The sequence below is a fragment of the Amblyomma americanum genome, chromosome 1 (genome assembly GCF_052857255.1).
Source record: "Amblyomma americanum isolate KBUSLIRL-KWMA chromosome 1, ASM5285725v1, whole genome shotgun sequence".
NCBI classification, from domain to species: domain Eukaryota; kingdom Metazoa; phylum Arthropoda; class Arachnida; order Ixodida; family Ixodidae; genus Amblyomma; species Amblyomma americanum.
In genome coordinates, this window is record NC_135497.1 from 8,365,637 (window position 1) to 8,379,624 (window position 13,988).

General features: G+C 51.8%; 1 protein-coding gene across 8 annotated transcripts in view; it reads right to left on the bottom strand.

Moving 5' to 3' along the window:
- The window catches only part of LOC144109669 (cyclin-dependent kinase 14-like), a 223,840-nt gene that overhangs the window by 92,857 nt on the left and 116,995 nt on the right, over positions 1 to 13,988 (bottom strand). The window lies entirely within an intron of this gene.

The following is a 13,988-nucleotide window of genomic DNA, read 5'->3' on the forward strand; positions in this document are numbered from 1 at the left end:
TGCCTAATCCTTCTTGCTAGTGACTGTGAAGTGCAGCGCACATGACAAATGTCAGTGATGCTCCGGGACCAACCAATGTAGCCGTCTGATGCACGTGTGGACACAGAGTAACTGAACAGACTGCTGGGCTCTTCCAAAATCTGTAGCTATCTTCACATGTTTTGCTGCCAGGAGGACACCACAGTGTGCCAAAGGAGTGGGGGCCATGTAATGCACTTCAATGGCACAAAGACTCGGTTATCCTGTTTTTGCGATCACACAGTATGTGCCATACTTCGAGGAAACACACAAGCACATTACTGCCATGCTTTGTGAAGCACTGTTGTTGATGAGAATGGGTGGCACCAGGTGCATGCACGGAAAGAGTACCCGGCCATGCCCACTGTGAATGCTCTTTTGCAACCGATTTTGGCCAGCTGTCGATGGCAACCATGTGCCTGATAGTGGCGCAGCTCGAGGTAATCATTTCACATCACCTGCCTGCTACCTGTTCGAGATAGTCATTTCCCTCTAAGTAAGACAGACACTGTAAATGAAGCATTACATAGCAATAAACAGAACTTGGCACTGATGTGTCACACTGGAAGTGTCAAATTGGAAGTATTCTCCCCTTAAAGTTGCGCTTCCCACATTGGGAAGCGCGACTTTAAGGGGAGAATACCAAGTCCAGTGCGACAGTGGCCACACTTGCATGAAGATAAAGTCCCTTTCTCACTACTTCAGTTAGCCCTCAAGTTGAATTATTTGGAGTTCGATTCGTCTTATCACCTTCAAGTATATTTGGAACAAGTAACAAGTGCAGCCACGATAATTGCACCTACTTAAATCAAAATTACTAAATTCTTTCGTACAAAAAGTCCTCATTTACCTCTGTTAAATAGACAACATTTTCATGAAACGGAAACACGGATCTGGAACCTTACTATTGTTAGTCTCCCATTTTAATTCCTATCACTGTAGCACTAAATTTACTTCCCATTACTCTAGGGTTGCAGTTAACTTCCTCGACAATGCTGCTAATTTTGAAAATCACAAGACCATGCTCTACAGGAAATCAAACATCAATAGTCAGATTTCACTAGCCATCACTTGAGACACTGTAAACAAGATATATTAGTGGACAGGCAATGCGACCTGGAAAAATATGTGGAGATGACAGGAACCCCTCAAAACACCCTAGTGATGGGCACTATCCGCCGAAACGAGGAAAAAATAGCTAAACTCTTTCCTTGCTGCGCCATAGGCCATCGGTCATATATGACGGACGTTTTAACCCTGCTGCTAAAAAATCAAGTCTACGCTCCTGGACAAGCTGCGCCATCTAGTTCATTTCTATAACACCAACTCTCTGGTTTCAGTCCTGTTTTTTCATTTTCTAATGCGAGGAGGCAACGTGAAAAATGAAACTTTGACTGGACGTAGTTTGTCGGTTGGCGATCATGGCATCAGTTTCGCTGCATGCACCTCAAAGGCGAAAGGCCACAGCAAGCACTTTATTTGGTTCTGATGCAGTTTTTTTTTTTTTTTTACAGAAACAGTGGCAAGTTAGACAACAGTGTGAAATGACCAGATTTCAGTTCCGATAGCGAGACCTTGTCTCAGAGGACCGGGACATTAGAGCGCACTTGCACGTGTTTCGTTTTACCCTTCATGTTGTACTTCACTCAGTACAATTGAATTGTAAATGATGAGAGTGATCTTATTTGGTGCTTTAGAGTCTTCCCAACATACTGCCAAGATATTTTACCAAATAAGCCAGCAGAATTTTGATTATGATTATGTCAAGGAAGGCCACACACCCTTTTCACCCACAGAGCCCATTTGCTACCAACTGAAAAAAAAAAGGACAAAAGAAGGAACTGCAAGCTCTTCTATAACAAACAAGAACAGAACCCACAGCAAGTGCAATGTGAAGCACATTCCAGATCTATCTCCTTGTTACGTCGTCACGCGACTGCTTTCTCTACCCAGTCAGAAAAAACAATTGGAACGAACTGCATTGCCAACTGGTTCCATTTGGACCAATTGGAACTGGACACCAATCGAACTGGATAGTCCGAATGGACTATCCAACTGGACCAATTGAGGTTCCAACTGGTGAGCCCAATTGGCCTTCCAAACTGCATCTAATTGGTTTGTCCAACTGCAGCCAATGTGTACTCATCATCTGCACCCCCACTGCGGTCGTGGGCAAGCGTCACTGGGCCCAGCATGAAAGCCTCATAAATGGGGCATATAAGTTGGAGCAGAAGTGTGTTCTCTGCATGTCCATATGCGCTAATATATGCTACTAGTATATATGCTACTAATATATGCTACTAGGAAAATGTACTACGTTTTGTATATTTCAATTTTTTTTGTAATCAACTTCTGGTTCATTGCAGTGGCTTATTTTAGCGTGAAAGCACTTACTACTTACTTCACTACTTACTTGCTACTTAGCTAGAAAAGCTGAAAAATCTGAAGCATGTGTAAAGCCCCTACCTTTGACGGAGCGGCAGCGGCAGAGGCTTGCACAGCTGCTCCATCAACGCGTGAAACCGGCACCCCCTAACAGTAGCGCAAGAGGTAAATTGCTTACTGCATGTGAGCAGACTCCTATTACACAAGTAAAAAAGCTGCCGTCAAAGAAATCGCAATAGCACCTGAAGAAAATTTGTTTCATAAAACGAGAAGACGATTTAGGTTTGCCCACTCGGCTTTTTGAACAGTGCGTCTAAGTAGCTCCAATGCTCCGAGAGCCAAATGAGTTGCATACACACTTCACAAACAACTTTGTGACATATCTAGATTTTAAGCACAGTCATTTTCTCACAGCCGTAGCAATGATATTTCTTTTTTTTTATGAACATGATTTCAAGGGTTGAATTCACGGCTACCCAATTGCTGCATTTTAATAGACAGAACAGTGCAGTATGCAGTATACAGCAATATACACGTCCCGTACACGTGCTGTTGGGAAACGTTCATGCTGCTACCCTTTGATGCTCTTCTTGCATGGGTTGTCCATCTTTTTCCCCTACTTTGAGGCTTTGGTTCAACTCGGTGGGAAAACTCGAGAGGCATCTAAAAGGCAAGAGTGTGCACGCCTTCTCAGGCCAAGAACTGCACATCATCATCATCATCTGGCATGTTAATGACCACTTTGGCTGGTGGGGATACACATGAACCCCCTGTCCCATTGTAACATGTGCGCGTAATTATCACGCGACATTAAGTGCACGCCAATCGGGGGGCACTCATGCCCCCCCCGCTTCCTTTTGCACCCCGTGGCACGGAGACTCCCTCTTTCCCCTCTTAGAACGGAGAGACTTTCTCTCCACAGCGCAGGAGAAGGCAAGTTTCTTCCGAGGCTCGCTCGTCTCCAGGTGGCAGCCTTGCACATGCACAGATCACACATCTGCCAGGGAGACCACTGTCGTCGTCTCATCACCCAGCCGCCATGTATGACTCGACTACTGCAGACAATGAGTGAGGAGCCACACGAGGTGAGCAGAACTTCCCTGCCATCACCGTTTCACATGCGTTCTTCCCTTTTGTGCTTTTTCACCCCCGTATGAGAGCGGAATGCTCCCTCGTTATGGCAGTTGTTTGTTCGTTGCTACGTGTATTGCTCAGGAGCAACGAACGACCTTCTGAGTAGAATACTTGTTTGTGTCCCCTCTGGCTTAAACCCACTGCCCGTGGTGGCGACTTATCGCACCACGGGTTGGTGATGATGATGATGATGGATTTTAACGGCGCAACGAAATCTATGGCCAAAGAGCAATGGCACAAGGTATTTTCGATTTCTTAAGGTAGGGTCAAAGACCCATTTCTCGAGCATTTCACCCTAAATAAGCTGAGCACCAGACCAGAGGAAAGCTTGTACCCATTATATCACTGGTGGGTAACCGGCGACACTAGGGATCGAACCCCGCACCTCCCGCAGGCGAGACGGATGCTCGACTGCTTGGCGGATGTCGAACCGCTTGGCCACCGTTGCAGTCACACCACCACGGGTTGGGGCTCACAGCTGGTTAGGGCTGGCACGCTGGTGCTAGAAAGCGGCTACTACTTCTAGCCCTTTGAGCATTATTGTAAGAATAACCCCTATATTCTTGGAACTCCAACGTGAGGCCAGAAGTTTGACAAACCGAGTGTCTGTATGACCAATTACCGACATAGAGACTAGCCATGGGAGTGAGCAGAACTGACTTCCAGTCTCTGCTGATCCGGTCAGTGGTGATCGGACAACAGCAACAAAGTAAAACCGTGAGAGTCATTATTACCGCAAGAGTGCAAAAACTAACGCCATTCAATGAGTCCTGGAAAATATGGCAACAGTAGCGCTTCACAAGGCGCGACCATTCCAAAGCAAGGTGATGTGCATATCGCGGTATGACGGGCATTCTCCCATTGTGTTTTGACTTTAACATTTTCTATTGGAGGGTTAACAACATTGTAGCGTATGCAATTTCACGCGCATACGTTGATGGCAGGAGTTGTAACGTTACTACTCATTCTGACATGCTGAAAAGCCAGTTCGAGAGCAGCGCCACTGTCGCGAAGATCAAAGCAGGCAGCCCCAGTAAAGGGCAGACTACCCACCTTTCCAGAGTGCATGCGTGAACCACTTGGACTTCCATCAGTTCAGTGGGAAGCGCAATCAGCCGAAGGAAGCTTTAGGTGGAACAGCGGAAAGATACATTTTGTCGAAAAATGTTCGAAGGGCTCAGGGACCCAGGCAGCACACTATGGGGTCACTCTACGTCCAGCCGGCCGGGAAGGCGAGTTTCCGTGCCAGCTACACGAGGCGTTATTCAAGTACGCAACATGTTTCCCCGACCCGCGCAGCAGAGTCGCAGCCATAAGGTCCGGATGAAAAAGGAAAAGGCAAGGCACGCTAGGAAATAGTTTATTACCCGAACGCGAGGCAAAGCACACTGCAGAAGAATGTTCTATCCATAAAATAGATGTCCAGTAGCTCACCAAGTCGTTGACGTCGTTTGGCGTTGGGCTAAGGGGCTGGCGGGCAGCGAAAGGGTTCCTCGGGGCACTCAGGTCAGGTCCGGGAGTGAGAGAGACTTTCCCGCCACGAGTTCCTCCTTTTATCCCCTTGGGCATTGCCTCCCTAGCAGCAAATCGTTGCCGTCATGCTCAGGCATGCAACCCACTCTGCTGTAGGCAGCACGCTGCCGTGACGTCACGTCAGTGCTGGGGCGGAAATGAGTAGAGTCGCAGGGGTGCCTTCTCTCCACATTCCTGGTGGCCAGCGCGCACGTGGAAGTCACGATCGCCGCCGGGGCGGGGGACGAGGGGGGATACCAGTGTATCCCACATCCTCCCCTTTTTAAGAAGCCTCCCGAACATAGAAACAGGGAAAACATTACTTGATCTTCTCCGCCACCCAGAGATCGAGGTTCGATGTTCTTCGGCTTCCCCAGGTCCATCAGCTGACGGCCGCGCCACGCCCCCGCCGATCAGCTACTGCGCTCCGATGGGTTGGCCTTCCGTGCAATGACGCTGTCGAAAGGCATCTTGCCGTTCCGGTGAATTTGGACGACCGCCTGCTTGGCACCGGCTGCGATGGCTTGGAGGCCAGGTCCATGGCTGCGCCACCCTGAGGTACTGGATCAGGGGCTTCAGGGGCCAGGGCTGCGACGCTTCTATGGTTGAAGCCGCGGTTGGGCTGCCCTGGAATACCTGGTCAGCACGCGAGGGCCCAGGGTTGCGGTGGTAATGGGGCCCGCGGCAGGTGGTGGCGTAGTTAGTCGGCGGGTGGGCAGATGCGATGTGGCAGGTAGCCAGGGTGGCCAGGGTGGCGACTGCAGGTAGCGGGCGGGGCGTAGCGTCGGGCCTTGGGCGCGGCGCTTTGCCGAAGCTGGATGGTGGCTAGTAGTTAGCAGTGGAACGGTGTCGTTCTGATGTGCCCTGCTTCTTTTCCATCTGCGCTGAAAAAGGTCAACACAGATGTAGCCAACTCCCGCAGCTCGTGCTACGTGGCTGTTCAACCCTCACAAGAGTCATGAGGGTTAAGCAAGTCGGTCTTGCGTGACACCAATCGGCATGAGCGACCCGTACGTCCATGAATGTAACTAAGTTTGACTGCCTGCCGGCTCGCACCCTCGCTCTAGGCTGCGCAGGCAGATTCTATTTCTGCCTATAGCGCAAGTTACAGCGGGACACGGGGTTCGCCGGCTGATCGCAGCGCTCATTATCCGACTGCGGCGCGGGTCGGGCTGTGTCCTCAACCTACTCATCTCGCTACACGTAACGTTTCAGGTCGCATACGTGCACCGGTCCGCCTGTCGGTTTCGACCGCAAGTCCTCGAGCCTGTAAACAAGCGAGGAAAGTTGCTCTCGCACGCGGAACGGCCCGATCCATTTTGGCGCCAATGAGGCCGCAAACTGTTTGCTAGCGTCGCTGAGAACGTGCTGGCGTCGATGCACCGAAGCACCAAATCACCTATTTCGTAGTGAACGTTCCGGTGCCAGTGGTCATACTTTGCTTTCTGCTGCGCCCTAGCAGTGTCCAGGTTGCGGGGAGCTTTGCGTAAGGCCTCTGTCATCTTAGCGCGCAGCTGCGTCGCGTACACAGCTCACGCTGACAAAGCGACTGGCGTCTTCCTGCTGTCCGATAGAATCCGGTCCAGCGGATTTAGCGGCTCTCTGCCCAGGTTGAGAGAAGACGGCGCATACCCAGTTGAGCGGCTAACAGTCGAACACAAAGCAAACGCGATCTCCGGCAGATAGGAGCCCCAATCTTTGTGCCTCTCAGAGTACGTGATAAGCATGTGCTTAACGTTGTGATTGACTCGTTCCGTGGGGTTCAACTCAGCATGATAGGTGGTTGTTTTCTTGTGCTTAATGCCGAGTGCAGCGCACGAATCAACGAACACCTTCGCAGTAAAGTAGGATGCGTTGTCCGTTATCAGCTGCTCTGGGAAACGGAACCTGGTGAATACGTCCATCAGCTTCTCCATGATCACTCGTGCCGTCAACTTCCTAAGAGGGAAAAGTTCAACCCACTTGCTGAAGTGATCCGTGACTACCACCAAGAACTTGTTCCGACTCGGTGTCATAGGATACGGTTCCATGATGTCATACGCCGCGATCTGCCAGGGGGCCTAGCTGTTAATCGGGTGCATGAGGCCGGGTGGTCGTCCGCCTCGGGGCTTCACGCTTTGGCACACATGTCACGAGCAGGCATAGCGTATTACGTCCCTTTTCAAGCCAAGCCAGGAAGCAAAGCGGCGCAACTTAGTGTAAGTCTTGGGGCTGCTTGCATGCCCAGCGATGCATAAGTCGTGAAAGTAGCGAAACAGTGCTGCTCTCAATGCTCGCGATATCACCACCTTGCCTCGTTTGTGTCATTCTCGGAGGGGATATATCTCAGCAGGACGCCGTCGGAATCCAGCCGATACGAATCCATCGCACTCACAGCACTACCAGCTGTTTCCAAGCGCTCCGCACCAACAGCAAAACCAGCTGTCTCCGTGTGCGCGGCGGCCCGGTTACCCGGCTCCCGGTGCCGTCGAACACCTGTTGACAAAACGGATCCTTCAGTTGAGCTTCAAGCAGCTCCTTTCTGCTGAACACGATCCCCACGGAACTCGCGTAGTCCACGTGGTTCACGCTATCGCCCTGGTTGGTCCGCGTTCCGTACATGGGCTACGGCTCGGGCCTGTCCCTCACTCTCTCCAGCTGTCAGGTGGCCATTCGTGTGACCTTCCACGCTCTGGACAGGTACTCACGAGAGTGCGTTAGCCACAGCATTGTTTTTCTCTTTTCGGTACCGCACGGTGAAGTCGTCACGCTGCAGCAACAGGGACCAACGCGCTAGGCGGCCGCTCGGTTCGCTGAGTCGTCTCAGCCAGGTGAGTGACATGTGATCCGTCTCGATCAAATTCCACCCCATCGACGTAGTAGTCGAACTTTCGCAGAGCAAAAACTATTGCGAGACATTCCTTCTCTGTCACCAAGTAGTTTCTCTCTGCCGGCGTCAACGAACGGCTCGCGAAAGCTACCGGACGGAGAATGCCTTCATGCTCCTGAAGCAACATGCTCCTGAGCCCAGGTCGCTTGCGTCGGTTTAAATCACAAACTCCCTCTTCAGGTCGGGTAGCTGCAACTAAGCCGTGTCAGCGACCACTTTGGTGAGGTTGCGCAGTGCATCCTCTTGCTCATGACCCCAACTCCAGTGCTCGCCTTTCTTCAAAAGCTTTGCCAAAGGCGCCTGCAGCGCCGCGCAATCTGCGATGAACTGGCGACAAAAGTTCGCGATTCCCAGGAAGCATTGGAGACCGGCTAGATCTGTGAGCGATGGAAACTTAAGCAAAGCCTCAAGCTTATCATTGCACGGCAGAATGCGGGCTCTGTCGATCGTGAACCCCAACAGTGTTATTCAGGTCGCGGCGATCTATGCCTTCTTCGGGTTAAAATTGATTCCCGCGGACCTCAGCCTCTCTAGGACGTCCCTCAAGTGGCGCACGTGTTCCTCGAACGTTTTCCAGTACACCACGATGTCGTCTAGGTACACGAGCGCATGTTTCCACTTCGCATCTCCCAGAACACGGTCCATTAGGAGCTGATAAGTAGCGGGTGCTCCTACCAAGCCAAAAGACGTTCTCTTGAATTGGAAAAGGCCTCTGTGACAAGTGAAAGCGGTTTTCACCTTGTCCCACTCATTCATTTCAACCTGAAAGTATCCGCGGCTAGCATCGAGCGAAGTAAAGTACTTCGCCCCACCTAGGTTGGACACTAGGGAAGAAATGGTTGGTAGAGGGTACGCATCTTTTCTCGTAACCTCATTCAGTTTGCGGTAGTCCACACAAAGTTGATACGTATCGTCTTTCTTTGGAACCAAGACTCCCGGGAAGCCCCAAGGGCTGTTAGACCTCTCAACAACACCAGAATCGATAAGTTCGTCTAAGGAGCTGTCCAGTACTTTCCTCTTAGCCAAGCTAATTGGTCTAGGATTGCACTTCCAAGGCAGTGCGTCACCCGTGTCTATTCGGTGCCTGACTAGGGTAGTGAGGCCAGGGCGGTCAGTGAATGTCGCGTTGCACTCATAGAGGAGCGATGACAACCGGGCCTTCTCCTTCTCCGTCACGCTGTTCACCTCCGAACACAAGGGGTGTGCTGACCTTCCCTGCATGACATTGCCGTTTTCTACCGCGGCAACCTTCCCTCTGCCCTCTCTCTCAGCGGCGGCGACTGTCCGCTCGCCTCCTGGTTCTCGGGCTGGCGGGGTGGATTTGTCATGGTCTCCCCCTGCTCACACCATGTTCGGAGTCTGAATTGTCTGCGACGCCGCGGGCGCTTTCGCGAAAAGCTTCAAGGCGCCTGTTGTGCGCTCCCTGTAGCCTCCGCTGATTATGTCTATCACAATACCTGTCTTGGCTAGGAAGTCTCACCGAAGAATTACAGGAACGGATAAACAGGGGAGATGAATGAGGTGTCGCCGCACACGTCTTTCCCATCGAACCACTATCCTAGCTGCATTGCTTGATTGCACTGTGCCGCTCGCGAGGCGAAAAGTGGTATCGCACTCTCTCAGCCAGATTTTTTCCTCGTGGAGATGGTTTAACACCTCGTCACTAAACAAAGAAGCGCTTACTCATGTATAGAGTAACGCAACGAATTTCTTTCGAGCTATCGTTAGCTCAATGAACTGTGCTGACAGGTCAACAGAGCTTCCTACGTGACATGCCAGAGGCGCTAGCAAACCGGGGTTTTCTGAGTACGCCGCGCGGGATCGAAGGTCGATCACCGCGGCTTTTGGCGTTTCTCGACCGTGTTTGGTCACGGGCGGGAGGGCGGCCACACTCGCGGGTGAAGTGCCCTGGCTGGTCGCATCGGTAGCAACAGTTGGCCGGGCCCCCGACGGGCTAGGCACTGGTCACCACGTTCCGGTCGGTCGTTCTCGAACTCACGGCGCGGACGGTGGAGGCCGCTCATGCGGCCACGTGTTGGCCTCGCGATCTCGCCTAGCTTCGTTATGCTCTGCGGCGGAGTGTGCTGTTCGCGACGCGTAGCTGAATGGGTCCAAAGCGCGGTCAGACAACTCCCAACCCCTTGGGACACGCTCGTCAGCAAACTGTGCTGACACTTCAGCTCTGGATGGACTGCGCGCTGAGCTGCCATTCCACGCACAGCACAGCTCAAGTGACAGCGATGTGGGTGGTGGCGGCCGATACGCACGAGCAGAGAGGATGTCTCCCTGAATGCGCTTCGCCTCCGCAGCCAGCTCATCCAAATCACTGAACCTGACTCCTCACAGGTAGGCCGTGAAAGTCGGGTGCGCTTGTCTCCTGACACGCTCAACTTTCTCCATGTTCCTGGCGAGAGGGTCAACGAAGCGATTAAAGGGGACCCGAAACACATTTTCAGTGCATTGTTTTGCCTGTTGGTTGCATAGAATGAGTTATAGTGATGCTATTAGCATCAGTCGTACCGCGTATACTGTGGTTTTTAATATTTTAATTAGCTCGCAAAAACAAATTCATGGCGCTGACGGTGTCATCATACAGTGGCAGTTTTTAGCATCGGATATGACATCACGGAGGGCGAGCTTTATGATTGGACAAAGAGTAAATATACTGCAAATTGTGTCAATAACTAGAGATATGTTTGGTCAAGTTTTTGTGTGCTATATTACATTAACAAAACCAACTTGTTTGCCCTAGATAAAAGCTCTGTAAAGAAAGTAAAAAAAATACACCACTAGAGGCTCTGGCTACTTTTTGCATCGACGGACTTTGCGCCTCTCTGTAAACATCCTACGACCTAACACTAACACTTATGGCTACTCTCTATGTATCTGAGAGTGGCTTTGCGGAATCGATCCGATCGAGCCATTGCACTCTATAAGCGTTCGTTTCGGTCCCATGGAAGGATGCGTTCATTTCACATTTAGCAGGCAGTACGCATCGTCAGTTTGTGGAGAATCACCGGGCGGTAGCGGCAGATGGCGCCATGTTCCCTTCAACAACGCGCGCTCCTTGCTCGCCGTGGCCAACCAGAGCACTAGGAGCGACTATAGAGCGACGGGCGATGGTTGGCAGTAAGCAGTAGCGGTACGCGCTATGCTAAATGTGTCCGATACCTTGCGCAGGCTGTCACACCGTCGCAGTATCTCGCGCTCGAGTTCGGATCCATAAGTAAGGGAACATCACTGATCAGTGTTCCCTTCGGCGCCGTCGACGTGACGGTGAAGCATCGCTGGGTCAGCTGGGCGTTCACATGGTTGTTGTAACCATGCAAACGGCGCTGCCAGCCTTGGCATGAACGAGTTAGAGAACAGGCAACCATGGAGTGCAAACTTCCGCCACGTGCTAAGATAGGCTGTTTTGATTGGTCGACCTGGGTGTCGTCATTGGGAGAGTGAAATAGGAATGGGAAGCTGCGCGAAAATCGAGTTGAGGGCAGCATTTTGTTTGCTTGTATTTTGAAATTTCTTCATTGAATAACTCCCATTCCTATGCATCGATTCTCGTAATTCATTCTGAGTCAGCATCTGTGTGACATAAAGAATCCATCTGAAGCGTAACCGGCATCCGTTCAAGCGGTGTTTCGCAGCCCCTTTAAGTTCGTACATCGCTCGGACATACTCTAACAGACTCGTCGGGGTGCTGGGTTGGGTTCGGAGCTCCAGCTCTCTCCTGAAACGCCACTCGTAGTTTGCGGGAAGGAATTTGTCGCGGAAGCCTGCGGAAAAACTCCTTCATTGTCCTCGATCGGTTGCCGGCTTGCTCCATCAAAGAAACAGGCACAACACGCGCGAGCATTTCGGCATCTGCGATTCCTGTCACTTGCTGATAATGCAGCAGACGGTCGAGATACTCATTTGCTCCCGTACTATCGTGGTACCTCGTGTAGGTAGACAAGTCTATCCTAACATGTGGTGACTGGGCCGGGGCTTGCAAATTGTTTTGCAAAATACCCGCTAGACTGCATAACCTGCACTGCGTTCCGCAAGAGCACCTCGGATGACTGCGGACTAACTCCCTCAGAGTTTGGTGCAGCCGCTGATGGCGTCGAATGATGAGGCCTAGGTGTCTCATTGTTCGCACCGCGGAGCGGCGAGGCACCCGATGTGGAGCCCCCCATACCAAGCCTAAGTCCTGCCAACACGTCAGGGGATGTCCCTCAGCTATTCCACGTGGAACGCTCAAGATTTGCAACACCAAACCCTTCTACAGACACGTCAAATAGGGAGCCGATTCTGTGCCGCTAGCTCAGACAGCATGAACAAAGACTGCAAGTCATTCTTTGTTAGGGCGACGGTAGTCATTCGCTCGAACAAAGGTCACTGCTCGATTGCCTAGCTCGCCCCATGTTCGGGCGACAAGATATGGGGTCACTCTGCGTCCAGCTGGCTGGAAAGGCGGGCTTCCGTGCCAGCTACATGCAGGTGTTATTCAAGTACACAACACGTTTCCCCACCCCATGGCGCAGAGTCACAGCCACGGCAGGTCTGGACGAAATAGGTAATGGCAGGGCATGCTAGGAAATAGTTTATTATCTTAACGCGAGGCAAATCACACTGCAGAAGAATGTTCTATCCATAAAATAGATGTTCAGTAGCTCACCAAGTCGTTGACGTCGACCGGCGTTGGGTTCGGGGGCCAGCGGTCAGCGAAAGGTTCCACAGGGCACTCAGGTCAAGTCCAGCAGCAAGAGACTTTCCCGCCGCGAGTTCCTCCTTTTATCCCTTCGGGCATTGCCTCTCTAGCAGCAAATCGTTGCTGCCATGCTCAGGCATGCAACCCTCTCCGCAGTAGGCAGCACGCTGCCGTGACGTCACGTCAGTGCTAGGGCGGAAATGAGCAGAGTCGCAGGGGTGCCTTCTTTGCACATTCCTGGTGGGCAGCGCGCACGTGGAAGCCACGATCGCCGCTGGCACGGGAGACGAGGAGGATACCAGTGTATCCCACAAGACATAGCAGCAGCTGGTATTGCTGTCCGCACGGCCCTTGAACACAGCTTGTATTGCTTTTAGCACGTTGCATTCCTCCTTACTTGTCTCCGACTGCACCTTAATGAACCTTTTTTCCCCACGAGAAGGATACACACGAGTCCTTCATAGTTGTAACGCCATGCACACTGAGAAGAGCAGTACCACCCTTCTCTCACTACATGTGCATCGCTGGGAATGCGAGTGGCCATAAGACTTACTGTAAGTTGTGTCGTTTCGCTACCCGGCATGGTGGAGCTGCAGAACCCAATAGAACTTACTCTAGAGATTCACAGCAGCACCATGGTCGCTTCATCAGCATGTGCCAAATACGCGACCGGGCCCCGCATGTAGAGGATGGAGGCTTTACACAAAGCACGCCAGAATCCGTGCAGACCTGAGTAGTCTGCAGAGAATGCTCTTCCCTGCCAGCAGGCAGCTGCACCGAGAGGCAAGGCTCGACGCTAAAGCCCAGCGCCTTGTTACAACTTGCGCCCACGGCAGAACTGACTCCAGCCAAGGCGCCCGGAGTAATTTCGCCTGCTTCATAAAGAGGGAACACTCCTTCAATATTTCACACTGTAGCTTCCTGAAGGACAATGTGCTTTCTTTCTGGAAAGGACCGAGTGGGGGCAGATTTAAAAAGGGGGGGGGAAGCAGCCGTGGCCATCTTGGGAAAGCAGCACTGCCCGACTGACCATCTGAAGGGGGACCTGCAGTCATCGGTCCCCTTCATCCCTTGGCTCAACGGTCTTTCATGACAGTCGCCTGCCCAGCCTCCCCGTCCTGGCTTCCTTTCTTCAACGACAACGGTGACTGTGAGCTGAAACTTTTCTTAATTGGTTTCAAAGTTAAACGGCATTCAGATGGCCACACTCGGTACATCCCCCAGTGACCGCAATCACTTTTTGGCCCTAGGGAAGTTTTAAGGAGGGCGGGATGTGGGGACACATGAATCCCCTGTCCCATTGTAACGGCCGTGCATAATTATCACACTATGTTATGTGCACACCGTTCGGGAGGTTTGCGAGGGAGGGCACTGATGCTG